We start from the raw sequence: 26935 nt of genomic DNA on the forward strand, positions 1-26935 counted from the left end.
AAGCTTTGGTTCTGGTCACTTTCACGTGGATCTAAGCTCCAGCAATCCAAAGTACTAACTACACCATTCCCCAGTCATCTTAGACTACCTCTTAGCTTCTAGCACCTTCCACAGAAGGTTTCTCCCACTAGAAAATGCACCTATCTTCCTCCTCAAGCAAACTCCTACTCAGCATTCAAGCCTTCACAAAGATGACACAGATTAGGGAGGCTTCCACACAATCCACCACCTCCTACCATTGTCAAGATCAGACACCGCCTGCTGGGAGCTGTGAGAGCACATTAGACAAGATAGCTCCATTTTAGCACTTGTCTTATTTCACTGTAGCTGTTACAGGCTCCTTCAGGATCCAGGTTTCGCAATCTTAGCACCACAGGCATGTTGGACTGGATAATCCTGTTGCAGCTAAGAGGTTTTGTAGCATCCCTGACCTCTACTCTCTAGAGGTCTAGCCTGGTCGTGACAGTCAAAAAACACCCACAGACATTGCTAAATACTCCCTGGGGACCATCGTCCCCAGTGGACAACTAGTCCTCTAGACGGTGGGTTTTCACTTAGGTGAAGTGCTCACCTTGATCCCCAGCATCAAGCACATGATGTAGCCCTGTACATGTTTAATGCAGGGCTATTGAATGAGGTATATTGAACAGATGAGGCCCGAAGCCTTATGAATCAGCTACTTGAAAACAAATCCCAAAATGATACTTTAAGGTAACTAAGAACAGGTCATCCTTTACATCTAAGATTGTATCTTAGTTGATTTGCAAAGGACGACTCCATTTCTGCTCTAAAGAGCACAACTCAAACACTACTTTATAAAAGTAGGTTACTTTAGTAAGAAAACAGGCAATTAGAACCAGGATATTTCAGTGTGTGATTTCTGTTTTCACACAAAGAAAAAGAACACCTTAGCTGAATGCACTGTGTTTTGATGGATATTTTCCCTTGTATTAAATTAGATCTGGCTACAGTAAGGAACTCCAGAGACAAGGTAACACTTGCAATACGTTCTCTGAGCTGTGTTACAACCAATCATTGGCAGTGACCCTTATGCTTTGTCAGATCTGTGCTTGATTAAAACTCACATTTTAAACCTTAAATGAGGCCCACCAATTTTAAATCTCTTTCCTTCTCATCCAAACCACACAACCAATTACATATGTATTTTCCTTCAAAAGCTTCATCTCTCAAAAGGATCCTGCTTGCCTTCATCCAAGGATTATGATGAGGCAAAAACAAAACAAAACAAAACAAAACAAAACAAAACAAAACCATGAGCCCGAGTCTCTTCTGAGAGAACTACTAAGTAATTAAAAGTTTCACAAGTGAAGAATCTGTCCATTAGTTTAGGACAAAGTTTGGCTTCAAGCAAAGAACCAAATTAAATGAAAACCTAAAAGTAATTGATTGTAAGTATTATTGAATCTTACCCCTGGCCTTCATGTTCTATAAACAACAATCGCTTTTTTTTTTTAGGTCCTCTGAAATGGGTTAACCAAGTAAACTAAGCCTACCTCACTTCTCCCTTCCCCAGTTGCCCACCAGGAAGTTTAAGGAAATAAAGTTCTACATGGCCTGGTGGGACCGAACAGGAAGATCCGAAATTAGTGGAGTGCCATTTAGAAACCAGAGCATCGCTCCGAGGCTTTGACACAGTATGCCTAATTGTCAAAGGTCACAGACAGCTTCAAATCTGAGGCACATCCACCTCTTTTTAAAGTCTGCATTTCTCTGTTTTTAGCATTTGTGATAACACGGTCATAAGAAGTGCTTTACAGGAGGTGTTGAGTTTTATTCAACTAAGGATCCTTGAAGACCAAAAGATCCCTTAGACTGAGAAATTCTTCCACAATAAGGGTGCAACACAAACACTAATATGCTTGAGGCCTTAGAACATGTAGCAATCCAGAAGCCAGGACACGTAGCCAACTGCAGAGAGGATCTGAAGAAAACCTGAAACAAAACTGGTTCGTAAAAACAGTGTCTGATGGAATGTTTTTCATTTTAACTCTATTTCAGGGTCGTAACAGATCCGTGAAAACCTCAAAGTCAAATGCATTCTGCAAGGATGGCTCTGCTCAGTCGTGGGCTCCTTGGGCTTCTTTCTCGGACCTTGCTCCCTTCCACAGGACACCTGGACTGTGTGATGCCCTGTGAGTTCCCAGGACACCTTCTGCCTGTAGGATACCATCCAACACCCTGCAGCATCCAGAATACAGACCTGAATGGTCTCCTCCAAACGCAAGCTCAGCTGAAGGAGCCCAGTCTCTAAATACCACCTTCTACTTTCACGGCTCTAATCACGGTATTGACCGCCCATTACGTGAGACCTGTAAACCCCCAATCTCCCCACTTTTTCATTCTCACGTAGCCCCATTGCTTCCTCACTTCCCTCCTTCCTCAGCTTCAATTCTAGCTCCTTCATCACAGGCACTGCTTGAGTGAACCCCGAACTCCCTCCCCGCCTCCTTCACATTTGTTGGCCAAACCCCAGTCCTGGTTCCATCTGAGTGGCCATCCTCTGCCAGGGTAGCTGAAGGCACGTGGACAGAACATGAGTAAGGTGACTGATTGTGGTCTTCAAAGACGTCCACTAAAGTCATGGGACCCCTCAGTGCCACCAGTAACCACCTAGGTTTCCTTTTTTTTTTTTTCCATTTTTTTAATGTTTATCTATTTTTGAGACAGAGAGAGAGACAGAGTGAGAGCAGGGGAGGGGCAGAGAGAGTAAGAGACACAGAATCTGAAGCAACTCCAGGTGCTGAGCTGTCAGCACCGAGCCCGATGTGGGGCTGGAACCCGCGAACCTGGAGACCATGACCTGAGCCAAAGTCGGACACTTCACCAACTGAGCCACCAAGGTGCCCCAACCCCCTAGGTTCTCTTGATCCATCTCTTTTGCTACCTCCAGAAAGAACCACCTCACTCCTCAGACATGTAGCATTTCATCTCCTCTCTCCTCACAGTCAGGGAGTCTTTGATTTCTAGGAGAAACACTTAAGACAGAGAAAAAGGCCACTCACTCTCAACCATATGTATGGCCCAACTTTATCAACAGCCCATCTTTGCCTTCCTACCTATAATAATGGCAGAACTTCCCGCTTCAGAAGGCTGAGGCTTCCACACTGGTCGTAGATCCCATCCTTTCTCACCTACTCAAGGGAGTCTCTCCAGGAATTCTTTCCTCTCTCCTGCATCCTCCCTTGGTCACTCTGAGGTTGTTTCTCATCAGTAGAGAAACACTGGGAGGATTCCAAGGTAGGATAAAGAACCCTGGTATCCCCACAAACATTATTTCTATGCTCATTTTCATATTGATCTTTCTTTGGGTCCTTTACTTTTCTTCCACATCTCCCAGATCACTGGAGGTCAGGAACCCCCGAATTCTTGTCCAGTTACCCATTTCACATTCTCAAGGGTTCGACAGCCAAGTCAAGTTTCACATGCCAGACTGAACTCCCAATTTCTCCCACCTCCAGAAGTAGCTCCCGCTGTCCTTTCACATAGCCCTGCTATCAAGTGAGTGGCAAGTACATCTCGGGAGTTGCTCCAACAAAATACGTAAACATATACATAAATGCATACATAAGTTATTCTTTGAGAACATCCCCATTAGGAAATATGCCGATATATTTAGGAGTGAAGAACCATGTAACTATTCTCAGATCATTCAAGATGATTGCATACATGTACACACACACACACACACACACACACACACACCCCAAAAGGGGGAGGAGGAGAAGCAAAGCAAATGGGGTAAAATGTTAACAGGTGAGTCTAGGTAAAGGGTATGACTGGTGTTCCTTGAACTAGTCTCCCAGCTTTTCATAAGTGTGAATTTTTTAGCCAAGGTTTTCAAATGGAACTAATGCTGACTCTTCCCTCCTTCACCGCCTCCAACCCAGGTCAACAGAAAATTCTGTTGCCACTACTTTCCGATAATGCCCAAGATATGGCCCCTTGTCACCATCTGCAACATCCCTAGTCCAGCCCCCACGGTTGCCATGTTCTCTGCTCTGCCCCCCTCCTGCCCTCCCCCCCCACCACGGCCTTCTGTAAGAGCAGACAAAGGCTATTCCTGCTCTGCTCACAATCTGCCTGTGGTTCCCATGTCCCCTCAGTAAGGGCTGTCATCAAGGCCTCAAGGGCGCCATGTAGCATTCCCCTCCCTCCATGCAGCTACAGGTACTCTGAGCCAAACTCAATCCCTCAGGGCTTCCACACATTCTGTCTAGAATATTCTCCCTCCCGGTGTCTACGGGTCTTGCTCCAGCAATTCTTTAGGTCTGTGCTCAAATGTGGTCTCGTCACCATGGGTTCCTCTGAGTGACCTCTCTCGGAAGAGGCCCTCTTCTCTCCCCCAGGGCTCACCACCTCCTCATCTGATTTTCTATCAGAGTTTAGCAAAATTTTCCTTAAAGGGCCAGGGCAAGTATTTTCGGCCATAGGGTCTCTGCAGATGGTCTTTCAACTCTTATTGTAGCACAGAAGCAGCCATAGACCAAAAACAGAGGGGTAAGACTTACATAAGGTGGCTGGCCAGATTTGGCCAATATGCCCTCATTCCAGACCCCTGTTCTGGATGAAGGCTACTATAGATCTTGGGTTTCTTCATCTCCCATTATTGACTTGCAAGCTCTGTGAGAGAAGGTACGTGCTTGTGTCCACTCCTGGACCTTCGGTGCCAAGAGCAGGTGGCACAGACTCCAATGTTCACTGGATAACAGAAATCCATCCATGCAACACCTTCTAGTCCTACTACATCTATTTCCTTCCTCCAGTGGAGGAAGTGCTCCTTCTGATCCAACTGTCCCCTCGGTATTGTTTCCTTGTATTTTACTTCAACTAGACTCTACCCTCCTTTATAGCAGAGGTGGGTTTCTTCCATCTGGAAGTCCAACGTGCTTGAGAATACTTAACCGAATAGGCTCTATAGATCTGTATCGAAAGAAGAAATCGATCACGATAAGAAGGGAGGTAAGAATAGAGAAGGCTAAGCAGAGATGGGAGAGAAGCTTACAGGAAAAAGAGGATCGTAGGAGTGAGTGCTAGCAATTTCCTCTGAGGACAGAAAATGGGGAGGATGCTCTGCTCTACGTTTTGCCAGCCAAACAATACCTGGAGGGCTTTGTTCTTATGCTGGTGCCCATACTTTAAGAGGGAACTTTGTGTGGTGCTTCAAGAGGAATACAGCCAAGGTAGTGAAAGGAAATTTGACATTTGAAGAACCATTGAAAAAGCTGGTGACTGAAACACGGAGATGGCTTAGCCTGGGAAGGAAGAGATGGAGAGGTACAGGATCACAGGCTTCAAATACTTAGACCGGTCAGATTTGAGAAGGATTAAATGCTTGGTGTTGGTCCAGAAATCCTACCGTGAGAATTACTGAAGTTGATGTTAGTTCAATAGAAGAACTTTCTAGAAGCTGGAGCGTCTGAAAACAAAGGATCAAATCACCAGAAGACATGCAGTTCCCATCACACAAAGGATTATTCAACCCCTGCTCAGGAAGAACCTGGAAGGATCTGGGTGTGAGGTCAAGATCTTTGCCCGGATGACTAGGGTTCCTTCCAACTTGGAGACTAGAATTTTATCAAAGCTGTGAAGGGTATCCAAATGCAGAACCAAGGGACCAACATGCCAGCTGTTGCCTCAGCTGGTTGTTGGGCTCATCTGATAGCGCCCCAAACATGTTCAGTAGACAACATTCCCAAGAGGAAGTTAGTTCAATGTCACTTAATGGTCTTAGAAGAACATTTTTAAAAGTCTCCTAAGTATTAGTTGTACAGAGAAATGGAAAAAAAATGAAGATCTGTGTCCCTACTTCGTATCACAGAAGGAGAAACTCATGAAAAAGGTCATCTTCTAATAGGCCCAGGACAGAGCCTCAGAACAGGACCACGGAGGAAGCTACCAGAATCAGGTCCCTGTGGCAGGTACTCAACCAGGGCTCCCCAGGAATCCAGTCCAAACTTAAAAGCCCTGCTGGCCAGTCATCCCCTCTATTTTCCTCTTTGTGTAGATCTTTAAACTTCTCAGGGGCACCTGGGTGGCTCAGTGGGTTAAGTGTCCAACTCCTGATTTCAACTCAGGTCATGCTCTTATAATTCAGGAGTTCGAGCCCCCCATCAGACTCTGCAGTGCACAGCCTGCTTGGGATTCTGTCTCCCTCTCTGCCTTTCTCCTCACTCACACTCTCAAAAACAAGCATTTAAAAAAAAAAAATGAACTTCTCAAACCTTACTTCACATTCAAACATTAAAATACCTTGCTTCGGGGGCGCCGAGGTGGCTCAGTTGGCTCAGCTTCAGACTCTTGGTTTCGGCTCAGGTCACGAGATCACAAAACCATGAGTTGAAGCCCCACATCCGGCTCCACGCTGTTAGGGTAGAGCCTGCTTGGGATGCGCTCTCTCCGCCTCCCTCTGCCCCTCCTCTGCTTGTGCTCTCTCTCCAAATAAACTTTAACAAATTGAAATCAAATCTCTGGTTTCAACCATACACTCTTCCCCAACAGCTTGGTCATGCTATCACCTCCCCAGGGAAGACTCATAAATGACCCACCTCTAACTTCTCATCTGCCGCCATTCACTCCGTGGACAGGATTTTACCACGCCCTTTACCGAGCCTCTGGTGTTGAACCCTCCAGAGGCTTCATAGGTGCAGCCTTGACATGAAGTTCTGAGAGCGCTGGGTACTGCTGGGCTTTCCCCACTCCAACGTGCTTTTTTGCTTCTGCGATAATTCATCGCTCTTTGGGGCTAGGGGTGTCGGGCACGGAGCTGGCAACTCTGAAGAGGACAAATGTGGTTTCTGCTTGGTTTATGACTTTGTTCGGAATCGTACAAGTGTCATGGACTGAACTGCACCTCACTAAAGGTCCATTCGAGTTCCAAACCTTAGCACCAAGGAGTGGGACCTTATTTGGGAACAGGGTCCTCACCGACGTGGGTACGATGCAAGTTACAGTGAGGCCATACTGTGGGGAGGGGGGATGATCCAACAATTGGAGTCCTTACAAGCGGATTTGGACACCAGACACAGGAGATGGTCCTGTGAAAACCCATATTCAGACACAGACAGAAGAGGTGAAGACAGAGGAAAATGCCACAGGAAGATGGAGGCAGAGGGTGGAGGGACAGACCTACAAGCCAAGGAACAGAAGGAGCATGGTCACCAGAAGCTAAGGCAGAAGCATGAGACATATTCTCCCCACCGAGCCTTCAAGGAGAGCATGACGTTGCCAACATTTTGATTTGGGACTTCTAGACTCCATAACAGAGAAGAAGTTTTGGTTTTAAAAGCTCCAATTCTTGGGGCGCCTGGATGGCTCAGTTGGTCAAGCATCCGACTTCCACACAAGTCATGATCTCACGGTTTGTGAGTTCGAGCCCCACATCAGACTCTGTGCTGATAGTGTGGAGCCTGCTTGGCATTCTCTCTCTCTCTCTCTCTCTCTCTCTCTCTCTCTGCCCTTCTCTTGCTCACACTCTCTCCCTCTCTCTCTCAGAAGTAAACATTAAAAAAAAGACCCCAAAACCTTCAATTCTTGGTCCTTTAAGGCAGCCCTGGGAACCTAAAAGGAGCAGCAATTGGGCAGTTAATGGTAAAGCAGGTGCTGTGAATGAATTACAAGAAGCTGCCGGTGAAAACTAGGTTCGTGAGAAGCATTTTGCTTGCAAGGGACAGGAATGGGACCCCAACAGAATCAAGCAAATACCGCAGAATAGACGAGTACCCAAGGGTTGAAACACCCATGTTGGGACCCTCCCCCCTGCTCCGTCCTTTCTCAGGCAGGCTGCCCCCCACCAAAGGCAAGCAGAACCCCAGCAGGTACAGGCTGCCCTGGTCCCTGCAGCCTCCCTCCAGGGATAGGGGCTCAGACTCTCAGCATCCATGAGAGTTCTTGAAGCAACATGCCCACTGGCAGCCGAGGCCACAGGTCTGACTTTACCCGGAAAAGGGGGCCTTTATGATTCAGATCCCCACGCGGTGTAGAGGAACAGGGGTGGAGAGGAAAAGAACTTTCCAGGTATCAGGAGAGGGAGAACGTGGTGCGAGCGAGGCAAGACTAGCAAGGGTCTGCAACACTGCCTAAGTGTTCGGGGAAGTCTTAGAGACACAAAGACCCGACTGGTTAGGACCTTAAGGAAGCTGGTAACTGGTCAGGCTGAGGGTAGGAGGGAACCGGTTCCAGGCAGAAGGAATGAAGTGTGCAGAAGCCCAGCGCTGGGTCCTCACGACCCCCTGTATCTGTGTTCACTAGGAGCAGAAATCCTAACTCCCGTCCCAAGGGGGGAGGGGGGATCAGCTTTGTTCTTTCCTAGAATTCTCACTGGCCAGCCTCCTTCCCAGGCGTCTCTACCTCCTGCTTTCAGAGTTAGGAGGACATTGGAGGTGACAGTTCCACTTCCCATCATCTCTGCTGCAGGGTCCTCAGGGAGCCTCCCGCCCTCCCCACCCCCAGCACCCTGCCAAACACCAGGACTCTCCTCCTGGGACCCTGGCCCCTGGCCCCTCCCCCCACGCCCCAGCACTCCTCGCCTCCCCTGCTTCCCAGACTGGCTCCTAGTTGTTGCACGGCCTCCACCAGCTGCTTGCTCTGCCTGGAATACGGTCTCCTTGTGCACTGTCTGGCTGGTTATGACATAACAAGCCACCACAATCCCACCAAGTGGCTCAAAACAGCGACACAGAGCTCTTGCCTCACTCTACTGGGGTCACAAGGCCCACACAAGACTCACCGAGCCAAAGTCAAGGCGTTGGGTGGGCTGCACCCCCTTCTGGGGGCGGCTCTACTCCCTTACCTCTTCCAGCTCCTAGAGGTCCCCCACATCCACGGTGCCTGGCCGCTTCCTCCAGCTTCCGACCCAACAGCAAAACGAGCCCGTCTGGAATCTCCCCGTTCTGACTCCCTTCTGCCTCGCACGTCCACCCTTAACAAGGACGCTTGTGATCGCATGGGGCCCGCCTGCAGAACTCGGCCGACCCTCCCAGAAATCAGCTCATTAGCAACCTTCACTGCACCTGCAACCTTAAACCCCCACCCCCACCGGGCCAACGACATCTGCCGTAGTCGCGAGGCTCCCGGGTGGCCATTCTTCCGCCAGTCACGCAATTCCTATCCGTCTTGCCACCCCATGAACATTCGTGCTTTTGTCCACTCTGGGTGACATCGCCGGCTGTTCCCCGCGCCGGGGGCACACGTCTCTCTTACACAACCCCCCACTCCGCCCCTACGGCTCTCCAGAATCCGCCACCTCCTCTGGCGAGGCCCTCCCAGCAAGCTGGGGTGGAGGGGGGCGGGCGGGGTCTACCTAGCGTGGGACGATGTGGTCCCATCGCTGGGTTCCAATGAGCTCCCTGTGTTCACGTTTGCCACAGCACCTGCAGTGGCCACACCGCCGTTGATTGTTTTCTCTGCGAGGACTATCTCCCGCCTGGCTAGCAGCAGGCCCCCAACGCTTTGCCGCAGACCCAGCCTTCCAGAGTCAGTCCAGGCTGGAGTATTTAACCCATAGCTTCAGCTGGAAGGCCGAGGCCTCGCGCCATTCATCCAAAGGCTCTTTTGGTCTTTGTCCCCAAACAACTTCTCGCTGGTTTCCCTTCTCTGCTTTTCACATAAGCATATGCGTGTCTAGTAAGGATTTCCTTCCTTATGCTTCAAGTGACTTCCCTTAAAAAAAAGAAGCCGAGGTCACGTATCCTCTGTAGATGCCTAGCCCTAACCTACTGACCAAGAGGATGATCGCTTCACGTTGCCAACGTTTATTTAGGTCCAAATTTTGCCGGGGGGCGCTCGCATACGAGGCTCTATTCATAAGCACTCCAGTCACAGCCCACAAAGAGTGACAACGATTACAACGTGTTATTTGTACACACCAACACACGCGTTTATAATCAGCGCATTTGTGGCGAGTTTTGTTATTTGCCCGAAGATGGCTATCACGTAAATAAGGTCATGTTACCAAATTTCAGAATACCGGGTTACCCGCGAGATTTTGTGTGGCATCATTCTTTTCCCTCCCCTCCCCAATATTGTAAAAAGGCCACAGATCTCAACTGATGAGCAATGTATGAACAAACCTTGAGGACTGTAAATCATTAACATTAATCATATGTTCGTTATAGGCCTCAAAATAGAAATATTCTGCACCGCATGCCTCACAAAAGCAAGCACAGAGTGCAAAGTTATGATAAAGCTCTCTGTCAGCAAGTGTAAACTCTTACAATACAATCCAGGAACTAAATGCAATTACCAGTGTCACTGCTTACAGTAAACACATAATGTGCGTATAATGAAGAAAAGCAGGAGTCAGATTAAAATAGAATTGCATCTAGAAAATTTTCTTTAGGGAATAAAGCTTCTTCTGGGGTTGATCTGGGCTATTATTTATTGACCAGGAAAATACAGGGAACTAACTCCAGGTGAGAAGTGTGTGTCTACAAAGGTGGAAAATAAATACACAAAAGCACAAGGGGTTCAGGGAAGGACGGGCAGACTGAGAAAATCTCTTGGGAAATGTGAACAGATATTATCAGAGAGGAAAAAAGGGAGAACAGTAAAGAATTCTTAAGAGGCCTGTAGTTTAGATAAAGTAATCTTTGCATAAATGTTTGTTTGCCACCTACTAATTGCCAGCCCCTGTGCGACTTGTCAGCTTTTTTTTTTTTTTTAATGTTTATTTTTGAGAGAGACAGAGCATGAGCAGGGGAGGGGCAGAGAGAGAGGGAGACAGAGAATCCGAAGCAGGCTCCAGGCTCTGAGTGTCAGCACAGAGCCCTATGTGGGGCTCGAACTCATGAACCATGAGATCGTGACCTGAGCTGAAGTTGGACGCTTAACCGACTGAGCCACCCAGGCGCCCCCCCCCCTTTTTAATGTTTATTTTTGAGAGAGAGAGAGTGTGTGTGTATAAGCAGGGGAGGGGCAGAGAGAGGAGAACAGAGGAAGCAGGCTCTGTGCTGACAGCAGCGAGACCCAGTGTGGGATGTGAACTCACGAACCTTGAGATCACGAGCAGAAGTTGGACGCTCAACCGATTGAGCCACGAAGGCACCCCTGTGGGCACCCCTTCTTTTGACGTAAGACCTTTGTCATCGGATGAGGCCGTTCTCCTTATCTGATACCTATAGCATTGACCTCATGGGATACACGGTGATGAGAGACTATAGTGTGTAACTAATTGTCAACAGTTGAGTTACAAGACATTACACTCGATGCCATTACATTTCATCTTTCAGTTTCTCATCTGTGGTTTCGCCTATTCACATATTGATCCAGCCTCCTGATAAGGCCATCCACAGTATTAGCTCCTGCCAGCTTTGTGCAACCCACAAAGCAGAGGCTTCTCTGGTTTAATTCAAGTCATTAACAAGAACATGAAATTGCACCTGACTTCAAGCGCGGCTCTAATCAAGAATGAGAAACACGCAAGTCCAATGGTCTCCACTGACAGGGCAAGTCCTTAAAGACAAACAGCTGCCTATTGTGCCAAAACAAACATAGGAGCGCCCAGAGAGGAGGAGGCTCACCCAGTAAAGGAAAGAGCCTCCCTATTCCAGCTCCGAGCCCCCAATCTGCTTCTAAGAGACAATATCAGTCTACCCTTTCCTTTAGCGGGGAAGGTTCCCTTCTGCTGGAATGATGTTCACTAGATCGATACAATTAAGGTCAATACTAACACGTTCCTTGCACCTGGCCTGACATTCCTACGTAGTCACGCATATCTCTTCCAATAGGGGAGGAGAAGCCTCAGATTGTGTTCTTTAGGAACCATAACTTTTCTCCACGCCAGGAAGCTCAGATCTCTGCACAATTCATAAAGCTTCTAACTTTATCACCCCGAAATTCTTCAGTCTAACACTGGCTAAAAAATGGACCCCAGAACCAAGTTGTGCTGTAGGACTCACGCTTGGAGGGATTTCTGAATTTCCTCATTTCTCAACTGTAGATTGAATGCCTTGTCTGAAGGTCCTGCTCTTCGAAAGGTCTAGAACGGACTTGTTTTTCCTTCTAGCCCCTCTACGCAGGAGAGCTGTGGGGTAGCTCATGTCTAAATTATGACCAGCTGTTCAAAGAGAAGCCACAAAGAGCCACAGTGCTTTAACTCCGTCCATACATATTCATTTTGCCCCAATGAGTATCTTAAGGGCTTTCTCAAAGATCTCCTGAAATCCCTAATATGCAAATTCAACACATTAAAAATATCCTCTGCCTTCAGGCGAGACAACACCTAAACCATTATTAGAGACCTCCAGAGAAGACTTCACCATCTCCTTCAATAACTGGTTTCAGCATTTAATAACCCTTTCCATCAGCCAGCTCTTAAATCTAACTTAAATCCTGCTTCCTGGTGCTTAAGTTGGGGAATATCCTTCTATGAAAGAATTTTAAAGTTAGAAAATTACTCATCAGCCTGGGTATTACCGCCAGCAATTAACCACACATGGAAATATCTGAAGCCTGATGCTTTTGAAAATAGAATTCCATTATTCACACTTTCTGCAGCCAAAGACAGAGCCACAAGATAGTATTGTAACCTATTTAGGAAGGCAGTCTGGCTCTCAGATCCAACCGTGAGAACGAGCTCCAAACTCCCCACTAATCTCAGTCCAGCCAGGCGTGATTCATGGAAGCAATCCCTACGTAATAATATAGAACACTGGGTGGTTGGGGGGGGGGGGGGGCGGTGCCTGGGTGGCTCAGTGGGTTAAGCGTCCGACTTCAACTCAGGTCATGATCTCACAGTTCATGGGTTCGAGCCCCGTGACAGGCTCTGTGCCTGACAGCTCGGGGCCTGGGGCCTGCTTCGGGTTGTGTGTCTCCCTTTCGCTCTGCCCCTCCCCTACTCATGCGCCGTCTCTCTCCATCTCTAAAAGATGAATAAACGTTACGAAACCCATCCCCTTTGGTTCCCTCCCTGTGGTAGCAAGATGCTTACACATCTTTTCAGAGCTCAACAGAACACTAGTAGAGATGGTTATATGCCAGGGTCACCAGAATTTCTCCTGGGGAGCCTTTGCAATCAGAGTTCAGCCCATCCCTTCCATCATTCCCTTTCTCTACATGACTCTGTGCAAAGAATATCATTCTGTCCCCTGGTGTAGACCGGGCTAGCATCACCCAATGGTTGCTTCTCATGGTGAGAAAATCATTATCCTATGCTCTTCACGAAATTCTGAGACACCTGTCTATGCAACAATGACAGTGTCACTCAGCAGTTAGAAGGGCGAATAATGTCCGTAAAGTTTGGTATTATTACAGCCGTAATAACATAGGGCGTTTTTATATAAATCCTTTTAAAAAGGAGCCTGTACATATTTCCATGCACCCCGGCAAGGGAGAAAATTGAACAAATCCTTTCAGTAGGTGTTAAATACCATCAACATGTGAATCATCTTTAAATCATTTCCTTAACAATAGGTCCATTTTGAATGGTACAAATTACTTGGCTAAAAGAGACAAGGTGAATGCCAGCATACTGATAAACTAGCAAACGCAAATGAAGTCAGTGTGACTGTCACCTCGTATATGCTCTGCTGGGGCACGGTGGAGAGGCCACAGAAATGCTTACAATTTTGTCTTGTGAAACATGACAGACCTCCCTTGACAGGACTTCTCCCTAAGCAGGCCTGCGGAAACCGGAGGACACTATGTGACTCTGTACGAACGCTGTCTTGTTAAAGTGGCCCCACCACCCCCACTGCTCGTCATCATCGACGTGGTAGACAGTGCTTCCCCAAGTGTCCCCCATGTCCCCATGAGGACATGCCCTCGTCCCCAGAACCTGTGAATATAGGACCTTCCATGACCAAAGGATCTTTGCAGATGTAATCACATCAAGGATCCTGGAAGGCGGAGATGATCCCGGATGATCCAGGTGGGACCAATGTCATCATAAGGGTTTTTATAAGAGAGAGGCGGAGGGTGACCATCAGAGGGGATGTGGCTCTAAAGGTAGAGGCTGAGGCCAGACTGCTGAGAAGAGAAGCCGATGAGCTGGGGGAGGTGCGCAGCCTGGGAAGCTAGAAACAGTAAGGTAGTGGTCTGTTCTTTTGAGCCTCTGGAAAGAACACAGCCCCATAGACACATTGATTTTAGCCCACTGAGACTTCTGACATCCAGAACTATAGGAGAGTAAAACTACATTTAAAAAAAAATTTTTTTTAATCTTTATTTATTTTTGCAAGAGAGACAGAGTGTGAGCAGGAGAGGGACAGAGAGAGAGGGAGACACAGAGTCCGAAGCAGTCTCCAGGCTCTGAGCTGTCAGCACAGAGCCCGATGCGGGGCTCGAACTCACAAACCGTGAGATCATGACCTGAGCCGAAGTCGGACGCTCAGCCGACTGAGCCACTCGGGCACCCCTAAAGTTACATTTTCGAAGCCACTAAGCTGGTGGTAGTTTGTTACAGTGGCTGATACAAGGGAGTAATGTACTGCTCACAGAATGAAAACATAAACCAGAGATTTATACAGACAGGGACTTAAATATTTCCTTTTTTAGGCAGTTAAAGGTTATCGCGTGATCTCGTGTTTGGGATGTGTGTTTGAACTACGCTTCTTCTGTTCAGGTACTCGATGTTCTGAGGTCTTACGTCTGCTAGCATTGTCTAAGATGACCATTACCCCATCTCCCTGCACTTCTGTAAACAGCAGGTACTAAAATGAAATTATATTCAAAGGCATTTAATCGAACCCTCGAAAGGAACCAGTTAGCTAAAATCCTGCACTTCCCCAATAACTTCAAACTAACTTCAAAAAGAGCGGACATAGTTTAGAGCAGACTTTGGCAGACTAGCATACAGGTCACATCCACCTGTTTTTGTAAATAAGGTTTTATTAGAACACAGCCACGTTTTTGTTTATGTATTATAAGTGACCTGCTCTCATGCTACAACCTCAGAGATGAGTGGTTTTCGCAGACCATACACTACACGAGTATCTACCTATCACCCTTGACTTTGTCTTTCAGCCTACAAAGCCTAAAATACTTACCACCTGGCTTTTTTTGTTTTGTTTTTTTTTAATGTTTACCTATTTTTGAGACAGAGAGAGTGCAAGCAAGGGAGGGGCAGTGAGAGAGAGACGCACACAGAATCAGAAGCAGACTCCAGGCTCTGAGCTATCAGCACGGAGCCCGACGTGGGGCTTGAACTCATGAACCGTGAGATCATGACCTGAGCCGAAGTCGGACTTTCAACCAACGGAGCCACCCAGGCGCCCCTCCACCTGACTCTTCACAGAAAAAATTGGCTGACCCCTGGATTAAAGGACTCTCTTTGGAGTCAGACAGACTTAAGTTCTCATGGTGACTCAACCACTGAAGAGCTATGTCATTTGAGGCAAAGCATTTAATCTCAGGGAGCCTCATTTTTCTTTATTTGTAGAGGAGACAGATATCCACACCTACCTTAGAGGAGACTGAAGCCTAGAATACAGTGCATAGGACATTTGTCAAAGGGAGCATGTATTAATAATATTATATATTAATTATTTTGCAATTCTATAAAATATTAGACACCTCAAAAGTTAACTTACAAAGTAATAGCTAAATAAGCAATAGATGCTTCTAACAATAACATTGCTCTTTAGCAGATGCTCTGTAAGTATTTTTGAATGAATGAGTAATCTGGATTTCCAAGTCATGAGATGGCGTCATGCTAAGACTGAATTATGTTGGGACATTAGAAGGCGTCCTCCCCGAGTCTTTACCTACTGAACTGATCACAGCAATACGAAGCAACTCCTCTGGTACCAGGAAGGAACCATCTCCAGGGAAGGATAGCAGGCTGCAGTAGACGTCAAGGGCAAGGAAGCTTTAGGCGGATCATCTGAGAACAATCGCAGGAGTAGGGAAAACGTTAAGTGCCCTACATGAATTCCCACTTCACACCAGTGACCTCCTCATGACTTACTTGTATCAGTTCAAGAAAGCACAAAGAGATTCCGAGTGAAGAGACAAATTGTACCACCATTATATGGGGAAGCAACCATTCTTTTTTTTTTTTTTTTATTTTTTTTTCAACGTTTTTTATTTATTTTTGGGACAGAGAGAGACAGAGCATGAACGGGGGAGGGGCAGAGAGAGAGGGAGACACAGAATCGGAAACAGGCTCCAGGCTCCGAGCCATCAGCCCAGAGCCTGATGCAGGGCTCGAACTCACGGACCGCGAGATCGTGACCTGGCTGAAGTCAGACACTTAACCGACTGCGCCACCCAGGCGCCCCAGCAACCATTCTAATTCATTGTCATTTCATGGATTTTTCCAATCCTAAAATTTGGCATGATTAGGGAAGCCTTTATATTCTTTCTAACTCGGGAAAATGAATTCTTTAGGTTGACTAAGCCTTGACCATGACTCTTTCCAATGCTTTATCACAATGTTATCACTTTCTAGACACACCCTTGGCGATTATCAGTGAAAACAGTTGATTGGGCTTGAGTCACAACATCCTGGTCCAGATTCAGCCCTGTAACTTTTCCTACTATCGTCATCTTAAGTTCCTACTTTTCCCTACTTTTCTACTTTTTCATCCATCAAAATGGAGCTAAAAATATTTAAATCGTGGATTTGTTCTAAATATTAAATGAGATAACTTACATAAAAACATGCACCAAAAGCACTATTTTGCAGGTGTGTTATTAGCTAATTACATGGTAGAAATCAGATGCAAACATGCTCTAAATGCTGAAGAGCAATGTAAACATCAGCCATTTGTATACAGCAATAAATAGACTAAAATGGATTACATTTTAATGTAACTGAAAAAGTCATATTAGGGGCGCCTGGGTGGCTCAGTCGGTTAAGCGTCCGACTTCGGCTCAGGTCACGATCTCACGGTCCGTGGGTTCGAGCCCCGCGTCGGGCTCTGTGCTGACCGCTCGGAGCCTGGAGCCTGCTTCGGATTCTGTGTCTCCCTCTCTCTCTCTGCCCCTCCCCCGTTCATGCTCTGTCTCTCTCTGTCTCAAAAATAAACATTAAAAAAAATTTTTTTTTAAAGTCCCATTAAAGCCATGGAACTATCATAGTTTATAGCAGGTATTTCCCACGTTGGACGAAAACTGGACACACAAATGTTCGTCAACTGGCAAATGGATAGATAATTGTGGTGTATCCCTCCTATGGAATACAACTATACAATATAAAGTGTTAATACATGCAATAGCATGGGTAAATCTCAGAAACCTTATGCTTGAGCAAATGAAAGCAAACACAAGAAGCCATGGGACAGTTAATTTTACATATCCATTTGGTTAGGTTGTGGTACCCAACTGTTTTTGTGAAACACCATCAACTTGGTGCTGTGAATGCGTTTTTTAGATGTGATTAACACTGAAGTCAATAGACTTTGAATAAAGCAGATCCCCCTCCATAATATGGGTGGGCCTCGTTCAATCAGTTGAAGGTCTTAAGAGAAAAGACTGAGCTTCCTTAAAAAAAAAAGAAAGAAAGAAAGAAAAAGAACTGCCTCTGGGCTGCCTGTGGACTTAAAAGGCATCAACTCTTCAACCTTTGGCAGAATGTCCAGGCTCCTGGCCTGCATTCCAAATTTCAGACTTGCCAAACCCCTGTAACCGGGGCGCCTGGGTGGCGCAGTCGGTTAGGCGTCCGACTTCAGCCAGGTCACGATCTCGCGGTCCGTGAGTTCGAGCCCCGCGTCGGGCTCTGGGCTGATGGCTCAGAGCCTGGAGCCTGTTTCCGATTCTGTGTCTCCCTCTCTCTCTGCCCCTCCCCCGTTCATGCTCTGTCTCTCTCTGTCCCAAAAATAAATAAACGTTGAAAAAAAAAAAATTAAAAAAAAAACCCTGTAACCAAATGACTCGGTTCCTTCAAATAACAGAAATATTTCTCTCTTCTCTTCTCTCTCCATAGGTATACATTGCATAGACATTAAATATATTTCATAGATACGTGTGTGTGATCGCCTATTTCTCGGGAGGACCCCGACAAATACAGGCTGCGTATCCCATAATTCCATTTCCATGAAATTACGGGAAAATGAAAACAGCAGTGACAGGAAGCGCATCCGTGCAGATGAGTAGTTCCGTGGGGCCGGGAGAATGCGAAACTTCTTAGGAAACTCTTTAGGATAATGGAAATGTCTTACACATTTGCACCTAAATGTACAAGTGGCTGCGTGATTGCACCGATTACCAAAATGTCTCAAACCGTGTATGTGTACTTAAAATGGGTGAATGTTACTGTATTTAAAATACATCTCAACAGAACCTGGAGGGAAAACTCAGACTGCAAACCACGTAACAGGCTGCAATATTCTCCTGTACCTCACGAGCAAACTTAATGAAAAATTATTTTGTGTATAACGTTATTTTTTCATGAATATAAAAATACCAGGATTTGTTGAATTGCCATTATTGCCTAACACACTAAACACGTTCAAGGGGAGCAAATGCTAATATATCTGTCAGGCAGAATCGTGGGTAATTCACATACGCATTATTATGAACAAGTTAATTAAAGTCATAATACTAATAAATTACATCCACTGAAGCCATTGTTTTATTCACTTCTGATTTATGTACAGTCCCTCTCTTGAGTAAATGGAAATTTTGATGTGACAGTAAAAGCTCAATAACTAATATATCAATCCATAGTAAGCATCATCCAAAGGCAACTGTGATAAAATTAAGTCCTCCTTACAGTAGCTGGGAAGAGAAACTGGATTAAAAATAAAGGTGTTTATAACTTCAAAGGTACCAGCAGCATCACCAGTTCTGACACAGCGACTTTTTTTAAGATTTTTTTTTTTTAATTTTTTTTTCAACGTTTATTTATTTTTGGGACAGAGAGAGACAGAGCATGAACAGGGGAGGGGCAGAGAGAGAGGGAGACACAGAATCGGAAACAGGCTCCAGGCTCTGAGCCATCAGCCCAGAGCCCGACGCGGGGCTCGAACTCACGGACCTCGAGATCGTGACCTGGCTGAAGTCGGACGCTTAACCGACTGCACCACCCAGGCGCCCCTCTGACACAGCGACTTTGATCTCTGGCTCCGAAGCCGTTTTACAGCCGTTCCCGAGTTATCAGGAAGTCACCGGCTCAGGACAGAGCAATTGACAAAGGTAGGAGAGCCTCAAATAAACAGCTCAAAGCCTTTGCTGAGAATTTCCACCTTTGCTCTCTCAACTGCCCTTCGGGACAAACAGTTCCATGACAAACAGATTGGTCTGCCCTCGATTTGCTACCACATTTCCTAGATACGGGTTACCCAGCAGCGTCTCTTGACTGCAACCATGAATAATGATTCCCCCTATGAATCAAGACACTCGCTTCCTCATGCTACCCATGCAGCTGAGCCCATCCACAGCTTTTAAATGCTTTATTGTCACTATGGAGGGTGATTGGGAACATTACAAAATGTCAGAAATGGAGAACTCTGTCTAAAAATACCTCGCCATGTAGTTTATGGCAGCAAGTCCATTTTACCATTGGTAACAGATTTTAGAAGCACACTTGGATTTGATCGGCAATTCCGACACTTTGAGCCTGAGACCAACTATCGACCTCTCTGAAACTCAGACTCAAAATTGGGAAAATTTTGAGTCTGCCTGTTTAAAGGCTCAAATAGGAAAATAAGAGTAATTATGCCAACCATGCCTGCCTGTTTAAAGGCTCAAATAATGTTTGTAAAGCCTCTACTTTCAATGCCCAGCCCTCGTAAGATCTCAATAAAAGCGGGGCATGCCACCAGGCTTATTCCTTAAAAGAGCTGACTGGGGAAGGGTGGGCTTGTATTTAATTCCTGAGACAATTGTCATCTCCTGTAAAACCCTGGTCCTGGGATGCCTGGGTGGCTCAGTCAGTTAAGCGTCCAACTTCAGCTCAGGTCATGATCTCACAGTTCGGGAGTTCGAGCCCCACGTTAGGCTCTCTGCTGTTGGCACGGATCCTGCTTTGGATCCTCTGTCCCCCCTGTCTGTGCCCCACTTTGCTCATTCTCTCTCTCAAAATAAATAAATAAACTTTAAAAAAACAACAACAACCAGGGTCCCAAACATCACGGATTCTAGTCGGTTGCAGTTAAAGTAGCAAGCCAACCTTATGTGGACATGTGTCAGGTAATGGCCTCCCCTCCTGAAGGAGATCGACCCTCACGTCCTGAAGAGCAGGGCTTTCTTTCGAGGGTAGAACCAGCCATCTCCTATGCCCCTCAACACTGATCCCCCCATATACCAGTCTAAACTTTCATTTTCAAAGACACAAAATCAATAGACGCCCGCTAAGCTTGTAACTGAACTTACTCCTTCTAAAAGAAAATGTGAAAGGGTTGACAGGTGTCAATACGTGCTGATTGATTTTTAGGAGACATATTAAAAAATGAGGGTGCCAATTTATTTTCTCTGCTGATGACCGATAATGGTTTCGGTCGCCTTAAAATACAACCCCGTCCCTGTCAGACACCACTTTGATTGTCCAAGATTTCTGTGCCCCTCTCTTTTTCTGTCCTTTTTTCTCCATCTAATACCTCGTTACTCGCCGATCGATAGCAGTTATGTCTTTATCATTCACGCTGAAGCCCGATTTTGTCACCACCACCTCGCCATGAGCACCACTGGAAACGCCGACGTCCACACAGGTGACTTCGCTGACAACGTCCACTGCAGCAACTGTAAAAGCAAAGCGTGACACCAAAAGTCTTCTTTGCAAAGATACGGGACCATTTGATGCCTAGAAGTACGCAGAGTAGTGCATCAATGTGACGTGTCCTGGCACTAGAAGCTCTTTCAGGGGGCATGTATTATCTTTCTCTGGGTTTCTAGCCCTAGAAAATGACTTGGCACAGAGTAAATGCTCAATAAATACTCGAGGAAAGAGTAAACAAGCCATGTCTCACAAAACACGCCGAAGCGCGACAGAGACAAAAATAACTTTTTTTTTTTTTCTGTTCAAGGGAAATTTTTTGAAGAATGTGCAGTGGAGGAATTTGAGAGGTGCCCCCTCCCTTCATACCAGCCTAATTTCTCTGAAGAACCCCGCAGCACTAAAGCCCGTCTGTATCTCAGGTCACTAAATGAAGGGGTCTTACATACGGAGAAACCAAAAAATAACACTGGAGAAAGGAACAGGGAACTTACGATAGCTGCTCTCTTTGGGACCATGGAAAACAACCAGGTCCGTCTTTGGCATGGCTGATAGTCATGATTCCTATTCAAGAAATTATTCAGGTAAGTCTTTTATAAATTATTTGTGCAGTGAAATGCATAGGCACTGAAGTAATATGGAACGAAGGTACAATCCTTTCCTTTGTGGAAGACAAATCGCACCGTGTTGGAAAGGTCTTATGTTGGGGGCGCCTGGGTGGCTCAGTCGGTTAAGTGTTGGACTCTTGATTTTGGCTCAGGTGATAATCTCACAGTTCGTGAGTTCGAACCCCGAGTTAGGCTCTGCGCTGATAGCAAGGAGCCTGCTTGGGATTCTCTTTCCCCTCTCTCTATCCCTCCCCTGCTCACACTCTCTCATGCTCTCTCTCTCTCTCTCTCTCTCAAAATAAATAAATGAACATTTTTTTAAAAAGGTCTTAGGTTCCAACAGTTCGAACTTGGATTGGTTTTCAGAATGACTTGGATACAATTAGATGTATTTTTTAAAAAACGTTTTATTCATTTTTGAGAGAGAGACCGAGCGTGAGGGCGGGGCAGAGAGAGAAGGAGACACAGCATTTGACTCAGGCTCCAGGTTCTGAGCCATTAGCACAGAGCCCTACAGAGGGCTTGAACTCAGGGGCTGTGAGATCATGACCCGAGCTGAAGTTGCATGCTTAACCAACTGAGCCACCCAGGGGCCCCGGATGTACTTATATAGTGCTGTTTTAATTTGCCCCATATGCACTCACTGAGATGTCTTAAACTGGACGTCACATAAACAAATCTAGTTAAGGTTGGCTCAACTGGAGAGAAAAAGAAATCCATGATATCCCACCAGGATGGAAAACCTTTCGTCCCATGTCTTAGCCAGTTATTTTCCTGTTGCCAAATTAAACGATCCTGACAAATACGGGGCACGCACCCACAGACAGGTAAAATTAAAATGGCGAACTCTTGTGTCTGAGATCTTCATTTTTCATAATTTCACCCGAAGAGCTAAGCATAACGTTAAGTGCTAATAATGAACAAAATTCTCCTTATTTTTATTTCCTGACACCCCACTTCCAGTTGTGGGTTTTATACATCTGTCCAACAAAAACTTGCCGACTAATCGCAAAAACATTTATAAACACAGAGAAGTTCGGCCTGTATGCGGAATATGAATTTGGAAATGTTTACCTATGCAAATATTTGGGAACTAGAATTTCATTCTTGGCAAAGAAACTGAAGGGTTTTTTGCTAAGCATGTTGCTGCAGAAAACACAGCCAGGAATGACTGTTTTTCCTCGGAAGAGGCTCCAGGAATGAGAATTATACCAGCATTTATTAATGTTGATCAAATGCTATTTAAAAAACAAATTTTAATGTTTATTTATTTTTGAGAGGGAGGAGAGAGAGAGAGCACACGTGAGTGGGGACGGGCTGAGAGAGGGAGACACAGAATCCAAAACAGGCTCCAGGCTCTGAGCTGTCAGCACAGAGCCCGACGAGGGGCTGGAACCCACGAACTGAACCTTGAGATCATGACCTGAGCGGAAGCCAGATGCTTAACGGACTGAGCCACCCAAGTGCCCCATCAAATGCTATTTTTACGTTAAAAGGAGCTGAGGAATTTGTCTTAAACTTTGACCTAACTGTCCTTTTTTTCCTCATGTTCATAATCAAAGCTATTATTTCAGAGGTGGGTTATTCTGTCTCTCTCAATTTCACTGACGTCCATCAAGACTAAACAGCACGAAGCTGCATACTCACTTGGGTCATTAAAAAAATAAACCGTGTAATTTCAGTGTTTAGTCAACAAATGAATTCAGTAAGATTCACATGGTAATTGTTGAGTCTTTTTTTTTTTTTTAGAAAAATAGAGCCACAACTTCAAGTCCTGTGGGCCACAGGTAGGGGTCAAGGTTGTGGCCAAGCAGGTGACTTTAGTGGTGCAGATGCAGGGGGTGGGCTCCAGTCTGAGCAGCGCGTCTGTCCCCAGATTCCCAGCAGGGGGCGGGGGGGGGGGGGCGGGGCTGGCTTCTCTGCCTTGACTGATCGTGAAATGGCTGAGGTCTTTATGTTTTATTCTCAAACACCAATTCCATGCTATCTTTGAGTGTTCAAAAAAAAAAAATGGAAAAGTTTGACGGTCACATATTTAATATTTACCTGTTCGTAGGTGAAAATAAATACCTGGCATTCCATCCGCAAGCTAGTTTGCTTTGGTCTCTGCTCTGGAGGAAAACTTGGAAAACAGGTTTTACCAAATCCTTAGAAGAATGTTTTGTTACACAAAGAGAGCATTGTTCCTCGGGACAAGATAGGTAATTAGGAGATAATGGATAAGTTTGTCTTTCGCGGTGAACTTAACAGAAAATAGAAATAAAGTAGAGTGATTACTGATTACAGGAGTTCTCTTACCTACCCTGGAACTTGTAAGAAAAACAGAGGAAGTTCGCTTTCCAAAGGGGCATTCAGAAAATGCTCAGTTGGTAACCCAAGCTAATGAAAACAAGGAAATGTGCAGTTAAGGCTGACTTCCAATGCCTCGCACAACACGGTGTCTTCCTAACTACTTCCCTTAGATGTCCCTTTGAGTCCATCGAGGAAGGTCAGCTTAAACTGTGAATTTCCTTATGATTAGTTTCTGTCATGACCCTGGTGTTCTCTGAGCGACTTTCTGGTTAGTACATTTAATTTCCTCTCTTTAACAACATCGTATGACCCTGAGAGGGTAAGCTACCACAACTGAGAGTCAATTATCGCCAAGTGGAGGGATTGTTCTAGTTTGAGTCCCCAAACGTGGTAGGTTTTGCTTTACGACCAGATCCCACAGGTCGCCACAAACAGGCTTCTGGGGAGGCCCCATCTTCATAAAACGTTTTTGGAATATTAGCATACAATTTATTTCCTGATGTTAATACCATTTTGTATCTAAATGCTTTTTAACTTGTGTTTTGTGGTTTCAAAAACATCATCAAGAAATCTACCTTCTAGGGCGCCTGGGTGGCCGAGTCAGTTATGCATCCTACTCTTGCTTTCGGCTCAGGTCACGATCTCAGGGTCTCAAAATAAATGGATAATCGTTTAAAAAAAAAAAAAAGGAAATCTACCTTCTGTGTAAAATTACTACTGTGATTTACAAGAACGCATCCATAGCCATCATTGGTGGGTTGAAAGGGAAGGATTCCATTGGACCTAAGAAAACGATGCTCACTTTTTCAGACTGCCCTCTCCTTTTGAAACCCTTCGCTGTGGACACTGAGCCAATCCTTGGGCGGCATCTCAAGTAGGTCACCTGATGTTCGTGATCGTTCTCAGGTAAGGAAAGTTCTGCAGTTATTCTAATATAAAAATAGTCTAATTTCAGTCATGTAAATGTCTACACCAGTGTACCTGCCAAAGTTCTGAATTTGGTTTAGAGGTAGTTTGTCTCCCCCACACCTTGGACCTACTTGCAGGGGCCTGGAATGAAAAAGGGCTTCATCTCAACACCTTCTCCTTTTCTTGTCCTACCCTGGCCCACTAGGCTGCTTTCTGGCTCTTTCTGGGCTGGAGTGAGCCAGGGGGAGGAAGGAGAGGTAAGAAGGCAGAAAAGGTGCTGATCAGTCACTGGTATTCTCAGGATGGCTGAGTCTTCAAAGCTAACTCTTTATGTCTTGAATATATTTGTGAGTTCTTTGGAGACCCCATTCCAAAGAAAGATCTCTGCTTCTAGTTCCCTTCATGGGATAAAAATGAATTCTCTGGCTGTTACTCAAGGTACCCCTCAGCATCTCTGGCAACCCTCCAAGCTTTTGCTGTTGGCAGTAAGTGCTCCCTGATGGGGTCGCTGTAACAAGCTGGGTCCTTCCCCGGGGCTTACTTCTGGTCTTCTAGCTCCCAGGGTAGCTGTGGCCCCTCACAGGACCGGCTACATAATTACAGGGCCCAGTGTGAGAGGAAACTGCAGGGTCTCTTGTTCAAAAATGGAGAATTCCAAGATGGCGACAACAGAACGTTAGGCCAACTGTGAGTCCCTCTGAGTGTGGGAGGACTGCACCGGTGTCTGGCCTAGCTCCTCACTTACCTCCAGAACAATAGCATTCATACCTGCTTTCCTCAAGTCTTCAACACCACTCCACCATACTTCCCTGAGTTTCACAGCAGAAAGTCGGGGAGAAACCCTACGTCCCTGTCTTTGGCCCAGAGGAGGCCAACGCCAAGTACTAACCTCCTCTAAGGAAAATTTCTTGATTTCATGAGCTTCATTCCTTGCTACCCTGGAGATGCACTCAGTCAGGGGTTGACAAAGATCTCCTTTCCAGGGATGTGCCCTAGTGAACACCCAACAAAGTCTTCCAGTAATTGTGCCAGATTTTTCTCTAGGCCTCCATCCTCTCCACTACCTTCAGTCTACTTGCTAGAAGATTATTGAGGAGTGTGTGGCCAGGCCTGAACCGTCAGTACGTCACCTTCCGCTCACCAGAGGCCACGACAGGCAATGGGAGCTGTGAGTGAGGTGCTGAGGAGACTTGCTCGTCCCCCTCGGGAAGAGACCGGAAGAGCGTGACATGGTGTGCAGTCTGCTGGCTGCCATCCTGTGACCACAGAAGTGAAATCCGGAGGGAGGTGGAAAAAGGCAAAAGCCTAATTATACCCTCTGAGCCCCTACATCCAGCTAATTCTGTGATGTTGAGTTAAACGAGGCCGTGGATTGATCCCCTTCTGGCTTAAGCCAGTTTGAATTAGGTTTTCCGTAATGTACAACCCGGAGGCTTAACTGGTACATTTACCAATATTAACCTTTTATAACTCATCAGTTCAGTTTTATTCCTAAGTAATAATTATTATGAATATGCACTTTAAACAGGGTGCCTGGGGGCGCCTGGGTGGCGCAGTCGGTTAAGCGGCCTACTTCAGCTCAGGTCACGATCTCAAGGTCTGTGAGTTCGAGCCCCACGTCGAGCTCTGTGCTGACAGCTCAGAGCCTGGAGCCTGCTTCAGATTCTGTGTCTCCCTCTCTCTCTGCCCCTCCCCTGTTCATGCTCTGTCTCTCCCTGTCTCAAAAATAAATAAAACGGGGCGCCTGAGTGGCGCAGTCAGTTAAGCGTCCAACTTCAGCCAGGTCACGATCTCGCGGTCTGTGAGTTCGAGCCCTGCGTCAGGCTCTGGGCTGACGGCTCAGAGCCTGGAGCCTGTTTCCGATTCTGTGTCTCCCTCTCTCTCTGCCCCTCCCCCGTTCATGCTCTGTCTCTCTCTGTCCCAAAAATAAATAAACGTTGAAAAAAATAAATAAATAAAAATAAATAAACAGGGTGCCTGGGTGGCTCAGTTGGTTAAGCATCCAACTCTTCACTTCAGGTCAGGTTATTATCTCATGGTTTGTGGGTTTGAGCCTCCATTGGGCTCTGTGCTCATGGCACGGAGCCTGCTTGGGGTTGTCTCTCTCTCCCTCTCTCTCTTTGCCCCTCCCTTGCTCGCTCGCTCTCAAAATAAATAAATAAACATTTAAAAAATAATATAAACTTTAAAGAGTGCTAAAATGCCATGTACTTTTACCACGATTTCCCATATATCTTCCAACTATTTTGTTATTTTTCAAGGGCTGGTGACCACGTTACTCCTTCATACTCGGGTAAAAAGTAACGAACATTATGGATAAAAGTACACAACTGATGACACAGGCCGCATGTGGGAAGTATAGCAGTTTGCAGATGATGGTAACAAAGTGTATAAGGCATTTTTGCACCCCTCGGAGACGTGTCCTGGGAAATACCAATGAATTAACCTGAACAGTAATCGCGATTCCTAATTGATGCTGGCAAACAAAATAGAATGTCATCACTTACATCACTTA

This window comes from Prionailurus viverrinus, chromosome A1 (assembly GCF_022837055.1).
Source record: "Prionailurus viverrinus isolate Anna chromosome A1, UM_Priviv_1.0, whole genome shotgun sequence".
NCBI classification, from domain to species: Eukaryota; Metazoa; Chordata; class Mammalia; order Carnivora; family Felidae; genus Prionailurus; species Prionailurus viverrinus.